Source organism: Anopheles merus, chromosome 2L, assembly GCF_017562075.2.
Source record: "Anopheles merus strain MAF chromosome 2L, AmerM5.1, whole genome shotgun sequence".
Taxonomy (NCBI): domain Eukaryota; kingdom Metazoa; phylum Arthropoda; class Insecta; order Diptera; family Culicidae; genus Anopheles; species Anopheles merus.
In genome coordinates, this window is record NC_054083.1 from 49966588 (window position 1) to 49985047 (window position 18460).

Genomic DNA, 18460 nt, shown 5'->3' on the forward strand with positions numbered 1-18460 from the left:
TTAGATTCCCATTTTCCCTAAACCACCCTTTTCCGGCTCCGTCTGTGGCTGTGGCAGGTGGTAGTAAAAGCAATTCTGGGAAAGCTCCCGTTTTTACAACGGCACAGCTGACAGATTCCCACTCTCGGAAGCGGCAGCCAGCCAGAGACTGACGAAGAGAAATTGCATTACAACAAACAACGCAAAGCGGAGGGGAGGAAACCTTACGGGGATTACGGCTGGCAGGATGAGATTGAGCTTTGGGCGATGCTTTCGGGGGTCGTCGTCGTCGTCGTCGGTTCCAGGAATTAAATGCATAATTTCATAATCCATTGGATTGGATGCAGGCCTGTGAGAGCGAGCACAGGAAGAGCTTTGTGTCCGGTTTGTGCAATTACTGGAACAGATAAAATGCCTTTTAAGTTTTGTTTTGAATTAGAAGCTTTTGCAGAGAGTGGGATGGAATGGAAGGACTTTGGAGGATAAAAATAACCCGTACCATTGACGGTTTGCAGGTGGCCAAACGGGAAATGGGCTCTTAAATGAAATTTAGGCGAAATCTCATCACAATCTTCTTGTCGTCTTTTGTGGAGAAGAGACAGAGAGTGAGCAAAGGACAGGATAACAAGCGATGGGAGCTTCGTTTGATAGAAATACTTTTTGACTGTTTTATCGAGCCCCTTCTATCAAATCAACGAACGGAAGAGTTGATATAAAGTTTGCACTCTCTCTCCCTTTCTCTCTACAGCAAACATTGTTGTTTATTTTCATAATAGATAATTTGTGGCAAAGAATAATGAGAACTGCTAGCATCAGACTTCTGGCTCTCCTCCTTTTACCCTTGCGAAACGAGCCCGCAATGAGAATAGTTCCACCACTTCAGCAAAGCAAACGAAATCTCAAGAGTTGGGATCAAAATTCCATAAGTTTCATAAACAACAATGCGCGCTTCCTTCCATGTCTCCCACCGTGTCGTAGGCTTCCCAAGCCGCTGCCTCCATTGTACAGAAAAGTTGCGATGAAAAACGATGGAATATGAAAGTTTGCAGGAAACTTTTGCCACCGTGGAAGGGACCGATCCCTTTTTCCAGGCGGATACGGGATAGTTCTCCTTGGACGGGTAGATGGAGATGCATGATTTGCCAGGAGATTTAAAGCGATTGTACTCGCTGGAATGCTGGACGAAAAATATGTTGCTCCATGCAAAGGGATATCACAATGGCACTGCCACTATTCCGCTGGTAGGTAGTTGTTCCATTCCGTGGCATTCCTATTAAACAGCTTCTGAGATGGCTTGGTGGTGGAGTTGTTTTATGACTTGTCAGTCGCAGCGCACTCCGCTACTCTCGGGAGTATTCGGTGCATCAAAACTGCTGACAAGCGTGACAATCGTGGCTGCATTCCGAGCAGTTTTGATGCCGTTTGGTGCGGCGCTTCAGGCGACAACTATTATTAATACGATCAAGATGGTAAGCAAACCGGCAAACGTTTGCCTTCGTTCGCTGCTGACGAGATATTGAAGGTAGCATTTTTGAGGGCGACGAACGTCCTTTGTTTGTCGAGGGCGGTGACGATGCACCCTCGAACAGCAAACAGCTCCGAGAGGATGGTTCTCGGTGGATGGTTGGATCGTGCGGAAATTCAAAAGTTTAACTATCTGGTGGAGTGGTTTTCAGCTAGTGAAATGATAATGATTGGCAGGGAAGGGTGCCACGAGATTTAGAGCTGAACGGTGACGGTTTAAGAACATCTTCTTTCATTCACTTCAGTGACGGTGACGTTCAAGTGTTCGTTTGTTCGGATAAAACACGCTGATGTTCGCTTTGAAGAACTGCCAAACGACAGAGCTGCTAAACTTGGTTAACCCGTCTACAGTTTTCCAATTTTCTCCTTTTGCTTTTCTTTCTTAAAGCAATAAAGCGATATAAAACAGCTGGCAACAATAACCGGGGGTTTGATATTGTTAGTGGTAAATGATGAAAGTGTCCCTTTTTTCTCTCAAAGGGACGCTCCTTTTGCTCCTCTCATTGTGTCTGGTTTCGGTTGATTGATGCTCTACTGGCACACTGAATTCCTAATCAAGTGGATACATCGTTTTTTTGGTGTTGGGAAATCTCTTTTTTCCTTCGGAGCTTATCAGACGAGGCACATCGGGGCAGAGAGGACAGAGAGGATGAGGATTGTAATTTAACTTTTTTAAGTTCATCTCGATGAATGTGCCTAGAATTTGAGGATGCTGCCAACAAGACGACATCAACCTGTAGAATGTGATGTTTGGAGATTTTGTGGCTAGAGAGAGGACTTTCTTTTTTTTTTGCTGAAGCTAAAAAAGGGGCAATTTAAGTTTGCAGTAATATTCAATGGAGTTAATTTTAATTGCTTCAGAATATCTCAATAAGGTGTCCTTTTCTGTGTATTTTAGTAAAGGAAGGCATTTTATTATGTACAACCTTTTTTATTTATATGTATGAAATAACAAGATAAGACGATCAAGATTTTTTTAAATATTTCCATTATATTTTATGTATACTAAAGCCGAGAATATTGCAAAGTTACAATAACGAATGAATTGTTACGCGAATTGCATAAATTTAGGCGCATTGCTTGATTTATTTCATCAACACGATTGGTTAAGAGGTATCAGTAAGCGCAAACGCCTAAATGTATGCAATAAAATGCTCTTTTTTTAACAACGCTACTGAACAGCTTCTTCAGTTCACCACTAACTGTCAGCCTAGGTCATCATGCCTTCAAAAAACGTGACATTTTGATAATCTTCAAACTCACCAGTAAACTAGGTCATGCGAACGTTTGTACAAAATGATAAGAACCTATTGCCATCGCGAGCAAAAGTGAAAATTTATCCTCCCAAACAGCACCGACGGCACGTGAAAACGTGAAAATGAAGTAACAGATTAACAATGAGAGTGCCTCCATACCACTCCTGGACGCCGTGGCAAGGATAAATCCAAACCACCAAACCCCTAAAACCCCCTCCCCCCTCCCCACCTAGACCGCAGTCAGCAGGTGTTGTGTTAGTAAAATCAATAAAGACAGCAAAGCACTTTTAAATCCTGCCAACGTTGTGCTCTGTGGGATGTTGTTAACGCTTCCCCGCTTCTTTGTTGCTGCGGGAAAACGGACTCTCACCGCACGCTCGCTGCTACGTCATCATCGGGCTGACGAGCCCTTGCTCGTCGCTTAAAAGCATTGTTGCTTTTGCGAGGTGTGAGACGGTTTTACTTTGTTGTAAAGTTGCCGTTTTCTCGGTGTGTGTATGTGTTTATAGTGGATGTAAATGTGTGTCGCAAGCTTAGTGCCGTGGGAGACTCAAGGATGTTGAGCTATTGTAGTGTGCGTCCATGGTCAAGGTGTATGAATGTTTTATCCACATTTCCTTCAGACATACACACATATATCTTCAGTACGTTCCACTTCCTGTTCCAAAGCCGTTTTAACGTTTTAGATCATGCTTTTGAGGGTTCCATTCTAGCATCAGCTCTAGCAGTCGACTTCCCCATTCGAATATGCCCCATGTTTTCCGAAACGACTTCCCACCGTTTAGTAGCACATTATTTCCTCACCAAACAAGCGCCCGGAACGCTATCGTCAGAAATAGGGATCGGGAAGACAAAACACCTCACTCGGCAACGTCTTTCGATTGTTTGGTTGATTATTTATTTAAAGCATAATGATTTCCTGCGGTACAGCTGGCCACCGAGAGGGGGGGGCCAAGAAAGCAGAACTCTGGTGGATGATGATGAAGGTAACTTTTGTTATGAAGAATTAATCCCTCACAGTGCTTTGTTTCTCGGTGTCTTCCCTGTCCTGTGCTGCCTGTCTGTTTTTGTTTGAGTGTGGTGGCAAGAGCCAAGCATACCTGACGCTGAAGTGTTGGGTGTTAATGGGTGGAGGGAGGCATGCGGCTGCTGCCACCACCTTGTCAATCTTTGGTTGTGTAGGACACTCGCCAAGTTGATGACGTTTGTTTTGTCCTTGCTTACAGCTGACGGAATGTTTTGCAGAGCGAAGCCAGCAGATTAGCACAAGATATGGAGAATGGAGGATGGGTTTCTAGGTAACTGCGAATTCTCAGAACCAAAGTGGACAAGTGGTGAGGTGTGGTGTGTTACAATGAATACGGTGTACATAAGACAAGTATTGGATACAACTGTGTCTTGAAAGGAATTCTCAGTAAAAGCCCAAAACATGCTGTTTCCTTACTTAAAGCTTCATTTTGATTACCAATTAGATTCGAATTGGTACTTTACCTACAAACAATAATTGAATCCCCACATACACCTCAAAATCCATTTTGATTGCTACACCAAAAGCTAGGGAAACCGAGTACTCCAACTCTACGCCGTGCAGAAACGGGTTGAATGAGCTGGTTCGTGATGGATTTCACCTGTAGCTGGAGCCGGATGGTTCGCTCACGACCTAGAATTCTTCTTCGGGAGAGGCTACTGTGCCAGCATTACTTCAGCCACCGGTGGGAGAGTGAGTGTCATGTAATGAGTGTGCCTTCCGGAAGTAGACACAGAAGGATTCCTCAGGCACAGTGGTGCCGTCGAAAGTCAAATTAGAAATATAATTCAAAATTTTAAGCCACTTTTTCTTATATGAAGTAGGAAGTAATGGACTTCATTAAATGAACAGATTAAACTGGGTTTAAAGCTTTGCGAATTCTTTTAAGTCTTTTAAAGGGAATATTATGTTGCACAGATTGCATACTTTCAGGCAAATTTACTAAACAGGATTAGTTGACGAGATGTACTGCCTAAATTTATGCAAGTTATGATATATTCTTCAATTTCTTACGATTTTTTCGTATCAAATTTCTTTCCCAGGAACTTTAAAATATATTTCTCCCCTTCAGTTATCACTACTTTGTTATCAATCCTTGCTAGGCATTATAATCGCTTTCCCTCTCTAGACCAACATGTAAACTCCGCGCTCTCTCGCACGCAAGTCACTCACTCTCCCGCTAAGCACCAACTAGATCCCGTTTGCCCCCAAAAGCAAAGCGAACGCGCGTTCCAGACACGCTTTGTTTTGCAATCCTGTTGAATGTACGGCAGCCCCGTGCAGCCCCAGGAATCGTGCGGCAACCACTCGGGCAGCATCAGGGTTTCGCCAGTCCTTCACGTATCGGGATAAACCTTATCAAAAAGACGACCACGACGTCGTCTGCTTCGGGGCCTTCGGGTGTGCGCGCGCTCACGCTCGCTGGCGGAGCTTTTCGAAGCTCGCGCGACCCGAACGAATCCCGCGCCTACTGCGTGTTGCTGCAACCCGGGCGACGGTGGGTCCGGCTGGTTGCTGCTGCTGCTGCTGCTGCTGCTGCAGACGCTCGCAAGCTAGCAGCACCGTCACCTTGCTCTCAGTTGAATCTGAACGCGCGCCCGGTGCAGACCGATACGCGGGCCGCCCCAGAAAGCTTTGCGCTGCTCCGTTTGCTTCGGTTTGGCCCGTTACATTTGCGGTGCGTTACGGTGCGTTACTGGCGCGGGATCAGCAACTGCGGTGCTGTCCGTGCGGTACCTTGTGGGTGTTGAAATTCGTAGCAAACGTTTTTAACAGCTAGGTGAGTGTGTCGAGCTGGCGTGCTTTTGGTAATTTTAATGAAGTTTTAATTCGTTTCCGGGTGCACCGTAGCACCACTTCCGGCTACGTAGGGGTTTTGCGTGTGCGCTCCTGTGTCTGTGTTTGATTGTGAAGGTTGGTCAAACTTCCCCAGCATCTTGAACAGGAAAGGTCAGTTTTATGGTTAAACAGTGTTGTGCGTGCATGTGTGTGTTTGTGCGGGTGTGTGCGCTAACGACATCAATGCTCTCTCGCTTGGTCACCTTGCGTGGTGGTTAAGGTTAAACGATGGAGCGCCCGCGTGTCCCACCTTCCGTCCAGATCCGTGCGCGTACAACATTCGATCTAATTGAAGCAGTAAATCAAAGTTATTAAACGTAGCCTCAGACTTCGGGTGCAGGACACAAACACACACATACACAACATCGGTGTCAATGTTTGAAGTAGTGTCCGAGAGTAAAAGGGAGAAAATAGAAAGGATTGGTTCTTGCAGTGTTGGTGTTTGAACACAAACGCTCTGTTGTTCGTTTAGTGTTATCTGAGGTTCCGAAAAAAAAGAGTGTACAAAGTGTGTGCAAAAATATCAACCAAAAATGTGAAACAAATAATCAATTTGTGAGTTTTCCTGATAACCCGATAAAAAAAACAGCTCAATTTTATGCTAAACATTTTGGGTGACAAATCTTTCTTCTCCAACGAAAGAAACGGCCCATAAACCATTGCCCAAGCCTACTGCTTGCTTCTCGCAACACAGCGTTCGTTGACAGCGTGATTCATAATTAACACGCTGCTGCTTACCTGTTGTGTCCCTTTTTGTGCCATCGTCTGCCACGTGCCAACGAAAACGAGCCACCGCATTCCCCATCCGCACCTGTCCAGTGCAGGGATCGCTTCTTCGTTTCGGCGGCATTTCAACCATTTTTTGTTGATCCTGCATTTGTGTTTTGGGTAAGTTTGACGAAAAGTAGTTTCTTTCACCCTGGGTGGGTGTGTGTGTGTGTGCGTTTGTGTCTAAATTAGAGCGGCCCGAGCAGCATCAGATTCAGCTAGATTCCCATCCATATCAATTACCGTCCCCCTGGTTTAGCGGTGAATAATGTAGTAAAGCTCCAGTGGGGAAGTATCGCCTTTTTATCGTCATTTGTGGGCGACCATCATTCCAATTTAATAGCGTTTCCGTTTGCGTCTACGTGTTCTAGCGTGTGTGTGTGTGTTAAAAGGGTTCCCTGCTCTTGTGGAGCCATTTTTTGCATACTTTGCTTAAAGCAGCATAAAAGATATGGTAGGTGATATAAAATGCACCACCAGTTGGGTTTAAACCAAGAAAAAAGCGTCTCGTGTCTGTTTTGTGATCGAATCGATTTGTCTGACCGTCGGCTACGGTCGGAAGTTAATGCCAAGGTTCTTCTAGGTGTTCTGTACGCTCCGGCTTCATGCTGCGAACAACACGCCAGCAATACAAGTCACCAGAGCTGAGTGAGTAGGTGAACCTGTTTCAACCACATACCGTGTACCACGCTTTAATGCGTTCCGGTGCAACAGTGCCCACCCTGTACGAGCGGTTTGCATCCGGCGACGACACACGACACGGGGATTTGGGTTGCATTTTTGCAAGATTAAGAGCGATAAGAAGTTGTGGCACAGCATCTTAATTTTCGGATCAAGAAAGTAGAAATTTGTCCGTGGCAAAGGAACTTCGGTCCTTCTGTGCCTCCCTAAAGATGCTTCTGTTAGTATGCGGATGAGCTTAATGTGCACTGACTTCCACGAAGGACTGTGACTGGCTGGCTGTGGCTGTGTGCGTGAGAGAGCTTGGGCGACGTTTAATATTGATGAGATTGACTCGTATTTGGCAAGAGATTATTTAAAGCCTCGAGAACCAGCATCTCGAGCGAAGCCACACGACGTCACACGCCTGTTTGGGTGAGTCAACCAATGCAGAAAAACAGGAAGGCTAAGAAAAGGTTCCTTTATTTCCCCTGTTTGATTTGCCCATCGCCATTGGCCTTTTTGCTTTATGATGATAAATGAGCAGCGGTCAAAGCGGGGAAAAGGAAGAAGCTTTCGCTTGGGATACTTGGGGTTGCCTATGGTATTTTGAACCAAAGGTTCTTGTTCGATTAATAAATCAGATAAGAAGAAAGGTAAATCTGTTGATTTGATTGCAACAATAGAGTGAAAGTGATAAATGTATCAAAAAAAAAAAGATGAAGTAGTTAAACACCTCCATAAAAACGTCAGGTTTTAGCTCCAAAAATGTTTATGAATATAAAGAATGATTAGAACATCATTTCATTTTTTGGGCAGACTTTTTCGCTAGAACCCTACGCTGCTGCTTGCCGAGTTTTTCACTCACCTGTTTCTTTTTCCTTCCATCGTGTCCATAATTTATTCACCATCTGCCACGGTTCCTTTGCTTCAAGGCTTGTCCGCACTCCCGGTGAATATCTAATCATTACAGCTTACCTTTTTTTTTGTTTGTTTGGCCCACCATCTACCATTCTAAGATGGAAAAGCTCCTTTTCCTTTTGTTTGTTGTTTGTCGTTTTTCCCTTTTTCATTCCTATCTCTCTCTAGAGAAGGTTTAACGAAAGAGGAAAGAGTTTCATTTTCGCAGGGCAGTGCTTGCTCGTGATGAATAATTTGGACTCATTAATCTGAATCAAGAACTGGCGGTACAATTGCAATAAACGTTTTACACAATGTTAATTATTTCGACACCACAACTGGTCTGTTTGTGATCGTTTTTTTTAAGTTGAATTTGGCGTTGAAAATAATATTAAATTTGAATTAAAGTGGCTATAAAACACACGCACACCAAAATGCAAGGAAGTAAAGTGGTTAGGGAGAACAATAATTCCCACAAACCACTTGACCACGCTAAAATATTGGGAGACTAAATATTGATCTAACTACCATTTCTACACCTCTCTGATGGCAAAATCTTTAAATATTCGCTTTTGCTGCTTGTCCGTCGAGCCAACCCCCGGCAGGTCATTATCATAAAGAATCCAATCAAACGGCTTCGGCTGTGTTTCGCTACACTCGGAAACGCCAGAATCGGCCAGATAGAGACCCAAGCCGGTGAGGGAAGAAGCTGCGCTCACCGTTTTGTTGACAGTGTGTCGCGGTGTCGCGGTGCGGTTATGATGTCATTAAGGTCATCCGCGTTGGATTAACGCGCCACGGCACGGCACGCGCACAACCACCGCGTACACACAAACATCGAATGCTTCGGTTTATGAGATGCTTGCCGCCGTATGTTGCCTTCGATTCCACTGCGTGCGTGTGTGTGTGTGTGTGTGTGTGTGTGTGTGCTGAGCGCGGGGGTGTAAGCAGTCGAGCGGGTTCCATTCGCGAGCTGGTGACCCGCCTTCGCATAAAACAGCCTGAAAAAACCTGCTTTGCAAACAAAACTCTCCCCACGCGTTGTTGTTGTGGCTCTCTCGGCGCGCGGCTGAGATATGGGGTAAAATGCGTCCAACTTCCCGTTCTCGATGTGTAGTGTCTCGGTCAAACCCCCCAAGCGCCGATGGCCGTAGGTTGCATTGCGTAGCCGTCTCGCCGTGCGCGAACGTGTATGTGGTTCAAGAAATATTCACCAACTGTTACGAAAAACCACTTTTTCGACGCGGTCCAGCACTGGAAGGTTAGGTACAGTCTGTGCAAAACGTTCGGCAAAGCTAATAAAAAAAGGATGCAAACACCACTTGGTGGGTGAAAAATCCATCCGGAAAGTGCTGGCGCACGATATTTACCGTGGAAGATTGATTTTGAAGTGATTCTCGCCGGTCATTTTTTCTTCATTGACCCCTTTTTATCATCCTCTTGCTTGGAGGGATGAGTTTGGTGCGATTTAGGCACGGGCGTGAGATTACGACCGGGAAACGGGAAAGGAGTCAAGTTTGCATAGTGCTCCACGCACTCTGGCACGAGAAAATCACGCTTCACGCCAGCCAGCCAGCCAGCTCGAAGTTCAATGGCGACCATCACCCGTTTCATTAACTCGTTTAGCTTTAATTGCTTTCGCTTTAATTAAATTTTTGCGTCCAAAAGCCGTCCGAAGCGCGCTACCCTGTCAGCTGAAAGAGGGTGTCGGGTTGAGGGTGTGATTTTTTTGTTTTCCAGGAGACAGACCATTCCGGGAAAGCTGGCCAGGAGTCTGGCTTTTTTTCTTTTAATGAAGTGCTTTGGTGGTGAAGTTTTTGCTCCGATTCTGTTCACTATCGACGACGCCAAATGCCCCTTTTGATGGCTCGCTAACGGATGAACGATGGGGGCGAAAATGATGTTGCGGATAATTCATTTTCCCGCCTGATCCGGGCCAGAGCCTAATGAAATATGATCGTAAAATGTTACAAAAGAGCGTGCACTGAAGCGTGGCGATGAAGGTCAAAAGGAGAAAAGCAAAGGAAAGTAAGGGGATTAAGGTTGGTCAATTGTTTAAATAGGCAATAGATTGATGTGATTAAAAGAAAGGAGCGCTGTTTTATTAATAAATCGCCAGACAACTCGGCGGAATGATTTATTATCCACAAAAAAAAAAATACTTATTACCGAGGAATTGTCTCGCGGATTGCATATTTTAAGGCTGATAATTCAAAAACACGCAATCCTAGGAACAAATATTTCTAAAGCGTCTAAAAACGACCATGTTATGACTGGAAAACTGCAGTCCATCAGTGAATCTAAACATTGTTGCAAATGCCATTGTTATTGATTGACATTTTCACATCCATATTCATGCTCCATTAAACCCTCATGAATGGCAAATACTACTCCTACTACAAAATTATACGTCCTGTATGCGTCCTTAATTGATCTGACGTGGTGAATAAAAAATTCACCAGCCCCCTTCTCTTTGTCGGAAAAATGGCTTCTTACCTGTTGCATTCCGTAATCAAGAGTCTTCAGCACCATGGCCACCAACACGAACAAAACAAAAAGCTGCAAAAAAGCCAGAACTGTTTTCCCCTTGGGCGAATCCATTTCCATCCACTTTGCCTTGCACTGGCATTATCAGCATAGCGCACAGTGCTCGTATCGCCGCTTGCCTAAACGCGGGAATGCTATGCAAAATGGTTGCGCTGCTCCCATTTACAACTCGCTGCTCTACTACTTTTCCAACACTCTCAGTCCGTCCGTTTTCGCCTGCTCTTTCAAACCTGCTTCAAAAGGTGCACGAATGTGAGAGACAAAGAAAAAAGTGGTGGGCAAAGCCTCGGACGAGCCCGTCGATCGTATCATGGCATTAGTCTGTAGAATGGATGATTTTTCCACTGTACAATTAATTCACTGGCGCGTACTGGCGGCCCAGGGTGTCAGGAGAGATAAAAATAAAAGTGGAACGAAATAAAGCACAAATGGGAGAAAGGTTTTGTGCCATTTCTTTCATTCAGTATCCGTTTTCGGACTCAAAAGGGGTTTTTTGCCTGTTGCTTTTTGTTCCCGGAATGATATCGATTGCCGCCCCCGTGTGGCATAACGCCAGTGATGGAGTGCAGTTGTACTACCCCTTGGTTGAGTTTGTTCTGCCAGATTTGCACAAAAACTGTCATTGCCCATTGCGCTCGAACTGTCAAACGTGAACGCGCGCCCAAGCTGACATGATGCGCTTAATGCGAGCAAATTCAATCAACGAATCTCAACTCGGCGCTCGGGCTGTGATCGATCGTGGCATTGAGCATAGCTGACGATAGCTGACAGCCGGGTAATCGAGTGAAGTGAGCAATCGCAGCTTCACAGTTCAATGCAGAGTACCATTTTTGTGAATAAAAGCTGAAGCCTATGAAGCTTTACACGTGGGAGAGTTACTCGCTCAACCTAGAATTGAAGCGGGAACATTGTAATGTTTCCTTTCTCTTAACACACAAGCCGTTTTTCTATCACACAATTTCTATAATTTAGCTGTTTGGCTCAACAATACCGTTCTCTGCTTTATACCTTTGCAAAAAAAACCCACCTTTTAGTGGAAAAGCCTCCAAAAGTCCCGGAGCAAAATTGAATTAGCGTTACCCCTTGAGATTGGCTCAAATGCTGGGCTTTACCTCTGCCGGGCTTCATCAACGCCACCGCGTCTTTTGAGCCGCCGTCTTCTTTGATAGTGCCGGTAGGGCCAGCTTAGTGCCGCTATTAGGGGCCGCATTCTTTTGGCCACCCGAGTTTGCGTCGTCCGCCTTCCAAGAACTCATCTTCACTTGCTCGCACCATTTCCAAAAGGACATGATGATTCTTGGTCTTTTTGGATAAGAGCGGAAAGAGAATGAAGGGATGAAATTCCACACCAGTCGTGCGGGATGGGCGCCCGGGAAGGAATTCCGACGGCATCATGATGACGTTCGAAATTTTGGCCGGAAGTGAACGGTTTGGAGGGTGTTTGGTTGGGGTGTGAAGCATTTTGCAAACTGTTCCATGTTTTTTTTCCCTTAGTGGTCTGTGTGGCAAAGGGCCCAGATGCTCACCATTGACACCATCCTAGGGGGAGGGAGTTGGTTTGTGGCCAAATTATGGCATTTTGAGGGTAAATTGAGTTGAGCATGGAGTCGGAAAACGTGGCCAAAACGTCTAGATTGGATGTGAAAGGAAAGGATACGGTGATGAAGACATATCGACTCGGGACATTCATGGAATAGTTGTCGAATCGATGGCATGCATGCTTTTAATGTGCGACTAGACGCTTTTAGGTGGATCAGAGTGAGAATAAATGATTGAGATTGTAGAATTGTAAAATGAGAGGCAATTTCAACCTTAAATGTATGTCAAATGGATTTAAAACTCATCGTTTGCTATACCGATTGCATAATTTTAGGCGAAAATGTTGCACAGATCTTCCCAGTGATCTTACAAACAAAATTGAAGACTTTAATACGTACATGATTCGAACCTGAAACATCAAACCCGATTGAACAAGGCCAAAGCAAAGGTGTTCATGCTTTGAAAGCGAAAACGAATAATGAGACCAAAATAGAACTCTTCCGGTGTAAAGACCTCCAGGTGTGAGGCGAAAATAGGAGAAAAAAGGCGTCACCGAAAACCGAAACGAGCAAACGAACCACTCAAAATGAGGTAAGCAGACGGAAGCCAGCGTACTTTATACGTTTTTATTTTCGTCCGGATTCAAAGCTTTTCATCTCCAAACGCTCCTCTGTGTGTGTGTGTATATATGTGTGTGTGATGCGTAATATCGCCCGTTTGCCAGGACCGAATCAAAGCCGAAACGAAGTCAAATTTATTCAGGATTACGATGAAATTGAAAACGAACAAATGTAAATGGCTTTACCTTGCCCGGTTCCTTCCATTCATTCGTTCGCTTTTGGCCCTGTGAATTCCCTGTTTGATAAGAGTTGGGTAGTCGTTTTTTCTTCTTCTTATTTTCGATTTGTGCAACATCAAAACTATGAACCAGCAGCAGCGTGTGTAGAACTCTTGGGTTCATTAGAGTGGATGCCCCCCCCGCCGAAATCGAAGGGTCGTCCCCGAATGTGTACATTTTTATTTGGCCGGGCTGAAAATGAGCTTCGCAATGGGACCATTCTTATTCACTCTTAATACTGCAAGGAAGGGACAAACATCAGACACGGGGTAGGATGGCAGGATCAAGAAGCTTTTGTGCTGAGTTGGAAGGATGTGCACGCGCACACGTGGGATCCCCTTGCCGGATGGGACAATTCGATCGAGAAAAGGGTTGTGCGGTCTTTATTGCTTCCGTGTTGTTTCTTTTTTCCTCCATTTCGTCAGGTAATTGAGACCTTTACTGATTGTTAGTAGAAGCCATTGGTGGCGCTTTTGGTGACAATTAGGATTTGGAAAATGGAAAGTATTCCAATCTAGCTCGAGGGAAAGTGCCACACATAATTAAAGTAGGATTAAAAGGTAAAGGAAATGTGATTTCAAAAATGAATTGAAATGAAAAGAAACGAAAGCTTTTAGTGGTTATTTAAATGAATCTAAGCTTCTGCTTTACTAGCAACACACACCGGTGTGCAAAACAATTCTCCGAAAAAAACACTTCTACATTCCATTGCTTAAATAGCAAAACGAGTCAAACATCCTGCCCACTGGCCTCTGTGTGGCAAACTGTGTGTGTATCCTTACTCAAAAACAATTCTCCATGTCACATGCAGCGAAGATGATGAAAAAAGTTCCACTTTATATCCTGCCAGCTTTCCGGAAGCTTCGGGCCTCTCCCCCCTTTGCTCAAGCTCAATGTGTATTGCCGGAAATGTTGATCCAGGGACGGACTATAAATTTTAAATTTCTTTCCACCCTGCCGGACCCAGACCCGGCAATGCCAGGGATGAATAGGGCCCAAGCATACGCAAGCATGTAAGCATACGTTTAATGGGTCTCACCATGCTGCCCCTTCCCGGACGGTCCAGAGTGTGTGGATGTGGGGAGGGCTATCGTTTGTTTGGGTTCGGTTTTTTGACAGTTTAACATGCAAACGATACTGCGCCAGCCGGTGTACCTTTGCCGGGATATAAAGTTATAAATTTTGAAACCGTCAACCCCGAATGGAGGCACCTGGTGGTTTGTAGAAATGAAGTAACCGCAGGTGGTTGATTACGAAAACGGGATACTAATGGAACGTGGGAAGGGGCCGAAAGCAGTGGTTGATGGTGTTTACGATGTTCTGGGCAGCCCGAGGTAGATTCTGCATAGTAGGTAGGGAAGATAAAAAATGTATAAATTTATATTGCTTTCGATGCAACTTGCATCATTGCAGAACGCTTGCCTAAGGTCTGCATAATATCGCTTACTGCACTTGCTTGCTTCAAAGCGATCATCTAAATAGCAAAACAAGACGTCCGTGCCGTTTTCAAAACGGCAAACATCTTGTACGTTGACCTTTAACATATCGATCGTATAAGACCGTAAAAGGCTTCGAGTGCCTAATAGGATATGATAGCGCAAACAGGTAGTCCCCGAAGCACACGCCACATCTTACGTGTTCCGGGCAGAAGAAGTGAGCTCGATTTTTTCCCTCACACTCCCTCTCCAACTAAAAGACTTTAACCATTTTCGGCACACCGCCATCGTCCCGCAGCGGCTTTTGATGGACTTTATTTATGGACGGGCCTAACCCAATTTCAACTTTTCCCCGATGGAAGACAAACAAGTTTTCTCTCCCATTCGTCGACTCGCTTTGGCAGGACATTTTTAGGTGACGGTGAAGGTGCATCGTACGAAAAGGAAAGCAGACACCGGACACGGGCGAACGTTAACCCTGGGGGGAACTAACCGCCCCCATATGGTGACATTCTTGCAGCGCATCCCGAAAATAGCCATCGTTTTGCGAACCACAGCCCGGATATGGTTCCGGGAAGCGATTCATTACGGCTTGGGTCCTGGGGCGGGTCCTGTTTGTGACCAGCATGGGAGAGTAGTGGCCCGCAGGATACCCCGCAGCAGGATTGGATGGGCAAGGTTCATCAAGGTTTATTTGATACTTTTCTGCAAGTTTCATGGTCCCACCCAATGTCGAATTCGTTTAGCAGTGTGATGAGTGTGAAATTTAATAGGAGAAATTCCTAAAAAAAATCCTCAAAATATAGAGTAATTCAATGCTTCTCGAAGGTTTTGATGAACCAATTGAATAGTTTTCGAAAAAACTATCGTTTTTTTACTAATTTATGAAAGATTTTCAACAACGGAAAGTTCCACCAACACTGTAAAGCTACGAGATGTATTGCCCGCTTTCCACGTCGACTGGGTACACCTGCAACCACCGACGGGAGCGCTTCAATCAGCAGCAACGACCGCCTATTTCATCCGGAAGTTATGCCTCATAGGCTTCATTAGATACTGCCGCCCGCCCGAATCGCAAAGGAACGGGACGTTGAAATAGCCTCGTTCGCTTTCGGTACGACCGGCTCGGCCATAAAGATCGTTACATCGTATCGCGGGCTTGGGCCATCCGTGAACGTGCATGAAAAGCCTCGAAACCAGCGCGAACCGACGGCCAATGCAATGTGCAGCATATGTAGGTCGCAATGACTGCAGGTGACACTAACGCGGGTCCTGGGTATGCATGCATGCGATGGTGTGCCACTAGAACGTTGTAACCGTGCGGCATAGCATAAACATGAAAGTAGTCGCTGTGGTTGTGTGTGTATGTGTCTAATGGTACGTGAGGGAAACATATTTTTGAAGCTGGCTCGTTTGCATTATGCACATGTGGTGGCTGGCATGTTCGCGGTAATAATGTACTTTTGCCACTTTGTAGCGATTTTAACCGACATGCATATTTTGAAAAGACGCAGAGAGGGTGCACGATGTATTTTTTTTTAGGGAGACATGTTTATTTGCATGAGAAAGGAATAGTTTCCTCTTCACAGAGCATTTTTTTGTTGTTTATTGCTTCTAATGAAGGTAATTATGTCACAAAGGGTGCATAACTTTAGGCGCTTTGTGTTGGAAGTTGCATACACCGTGGGCTATTAGAACAAAATTTGCCTAAAAGTATGCAATTTGCGGGCAACAGAGAGAGTTTGCTTTAAAATTAGCGTCATTAAACTTTATGTTCTCAGCTTGAGGCTACGATTTTTATATTCTATAGAGTTTTTATCTGAATTTTTATTGACCCTTATTAACGTAAAGATAAGATGGGCGAAAGATAAAGCTTCATTGCTTCCCTGGGGCTAATCTATCTCCCGAATCAAATCTTAAAGCTTGATCCCAGCTGTCTTTTCCCAAATCAAACTTCCGTCAACAACTATTAAAACGCTTGTCGAGCGCTGGCTCTTAATTTTATCTCCACAATTAATTGCTATCGTGTTCTAATTAGTAATTTCATACCAAACTCGAGCACATATGGCCCTCGTCTTACGCGTAAGCGGAAATAATTATTTGACATTAGCTCACGCGAAACCGGCCTGTGAGAATGGGACTCGGTATTTCTCCCCCCAAAAACCAACCCCCAGTCAGCACCCCCGACGTCGACGTGTAATCACAGCATCATTAATTAATCTCTTCAAGCGATGAAATGACATTGGAACGAAACCAGCCCTCCCAAAAACCATCCCTCCATTTCCCGAAGGAGATCGTTTAATCTACGGTCTTGATTTGAGAGCGAACAGCGGTACAGCAACGGGTCAGGAAATGAAACAGTTATCGGATTGATGAGTCGCGGGCACTGCTGGGTCCTTCCTCTTCGTTGCTGGAAGGACAACACACTGCTGTGGTGGCGAACCGCAACATCATGCTGTTTGGATCCTTTCGTGGGCCATATCGTTATGGTCTAATAAAATCCAGCAAGACTTCATACTCCGTCAGCTGGAACGCAGCAGACCGTGGAGCGCAGGGAGTTGCAGACGAGTTCCTTTTTCATAAAGCTGCATGAAGATCGGCGGTGACCGGTGGGAGGATGTTTAATTAAGCAAGCGATCGATGTGACGTACCGTCGGTTTCGTTAACTCATTGGCCATCCCACCCAGACGTCGGATGGTTGTAGTATAATGAGATTGAATCATCGCCAGTTTTCATCCGGGCTGGTGAGTGGCAGTGACATTTTAATGGACGTTTCGTGCCATGTTTGTGTATCGCATGTAACATGAAACGAGAGACGTGTTTTATTTTTGCATATCATTCTAAAATACAGCGTGAATTCTCAAAACCCGATTTTTGATGTTAGCTTCTTTCTAACCATACATCAGAGAAGGTTCTTCAAAGCAAATGTTGTGTCTTGAAGACAATCTTGAATTCAAAATTCATTCGTTTGCTCTTCCGCGGTATACTCATGTCAAGCTCAAAAGCAGACGCATCAGCTTGTGGTCAGGAGAGCCGCCTCTTGCTCAGCCTATGCGAATGAAATATTCAACTCGACAGTAGACACGTTCTTCCCTGTGCCGTATGCTTGGAGCTTGGTTAAAGAGTTTGTATTTTTTTTTATTGAACAAGAAGAAACAGAACGAATGATAAAAAATAGACGCGCATGATGCGTGTTTGGCGAATATATCATGGCCTAATATTTAGCATACAAGCCGCCGTCTTCAAAACCGATCAACGTCAGACGATTAAGATGCGCCCGCACCTCAGTCTGCCGTTGTGTGTTAGGCGCCACCACTTAAATATTCAAAGCGGCCGTGAAGATTAATTTATGCAAATAAAAAGAACAGCCCGCAAAAAAAGAAGTATCAAGTTTGGTGCTTGGTTTTTAAGCGTAAAGTGCCATTCCCATCCCGTTACTCGTCATCGCCCACAGCAGAAATTATTATTTTTTTTTGTGAATGCTAAACAAAACACAACTTTCCAATACGGCAGTGTGTGCGTGTGTAAAGCTATTTTTGATGCAAGATTTATGGCCGGGGCTGGTCTCCTCAGTTGGTTGACGGTGCACTACTCCTCCACAAACCGGTACTGGCATGAATCTTTCCCATGTGTTCGATTATTCAATGCTGCAGTTTTGTGCTCAGCAGAGGATACCAGCAATATAAATCAATGGCTGTATGAGTTTGGGAATTTTGCGTTTTACAGAAATAGCTTTTAGCAACTCTTTACGCGAGCGTGTATTTTGCACATTGATAGCTGTTTCCTGAATGGTGGCGTTTTGTTTATTTCTGAGCATTTTAAAGCTCAAGTGTGAAGTTTGGAATTGCCATAATATTGTTGTGAAACAAATTATGCCAATTTTGAATTGCAAATTGCATAAATAGAGGCGGTTTGTGGTGAAAATGACCTTACCTTCATCCTTCATGGAAAATACGCGCCCAAAGGTATGCAATCCGCGTTTCAAAACTGTGGAAATGGGATTATTGTGAAGCGATATCGTTAATTAGGTTCCCTTTTTTCCCCCATAATAGCTTATAAAGCGTCTCTTCTCCGAACCAGAATGGCCATTAAATGATAGATAAAGATGGTTCAGTAATCCCAAAGCTCATTCCCACCGCCATGCGTG

General features: G+C 44.8%; 1 protein-coding gene across 7 annotated transcripts in view; it reads left to right on the forward strand.

Moving 5' to 3' along the window:
- The first annotated feature begins 5357 nt into the window (after positions 1-5357).
- LOC121591809 (rap guanine nucleotide exchange factor 4) overlaps positions 5358-18460 on the forward strand; it is a 110918-nt gene continuing 97815 nt past the window's right edge. For 2 of the 7 annotated variants that reach the window (XM_041912784.1, XM_041912791.1), the window contains exon 1: positions 5358-5566. The gene's annotated coding sequence lies outside the window, so the exon portion shown is untranslated. Of the gene's footprint in view, positions 5595-5720; positions 5737-12373; positions 12631-18460 lie in introns of those variants that run through there. The other 5 variants (XM_041912785.1, XM_041912787.1, XM_041912789.1 and 2 more) reach the window with 5 other exon arrangements.